We start from the raw sequence: 703 nt of genomic DNA, 5'->3' as shown, positions 1-703 counted from the left end.
TCGGGGAGGGGGGGTTGGCTGCTTGCAAGACCTGGTACCTCTGACGATGCACCTTGCAGTAGCCCTGCACTTGCTTTCCTATTTTTTCTCTTTTTTTTTTTTATAAACTGGAATATTTTTCCTGGTGACCACCTAATAACTTTCACTTGGATATCCAAGTTCAGTCTGATTTTTGCGGCTGTGAGCATCTTGGCCGTGACAAACCTTCTCGTCACCCCGCAGCAGCCTCTGCCTTTAGGAAGAGATAGGAAATAGCAGGTGAAGGGATACTGCGCTTCTGTCAAACTCCATTTCGCACTGTACAGAAAGAACACCTTCAACCAGTATCACTGTGATGCACCTAACTCGGCGTTCCCGGGGAGACCGTGTTAGCCGAAATATTCTCAGGGTCCTTCTGCTAGCCAGTACCAGCTCTGGACAGTCGCCTCGGTGCTAGCCTGGTGTCCGCATCCTCCTCCTCCTCCTCCTCTTTTTTTCAGCCTGAAGAGAAGCGCGTTGATCAGAAATCCAGCTCTCTCCCGCTCGTGTCGATGCTCTGCGGGAGCACGGACGGTGTGTGCCCCCCACCCAGCCCTGTGGTGGCTGCAAGTGGCAAATTGGGGTGGGGGGGAGATTCAGGCAGATTTAACTGCTGGGGGGGTGTTTCTGACCCCCTTGCCCAACCCTTCCTCTACCTGGAGGTGTTCAGCTGGCGCATCCGTTG

This window comes from Pterocles gutturalis, unplaced genomic scaffold (assembly GCF_000699245.1).
Source record: "Pterocles gutturalis isolate BGI_N339 unplaced genomic scaffold, ASM69924v1 scaffold33537, whole genome shotgun sequence".
Lineage (NCBI taxonomy): Eukaryota > Metazoa > Chordata > Aves > Pterocliformes > Pteroclidae > Pterocles > Pterocles gutturalis.
Note: the sequence above shows the minus strand (reverse complement) of the source record.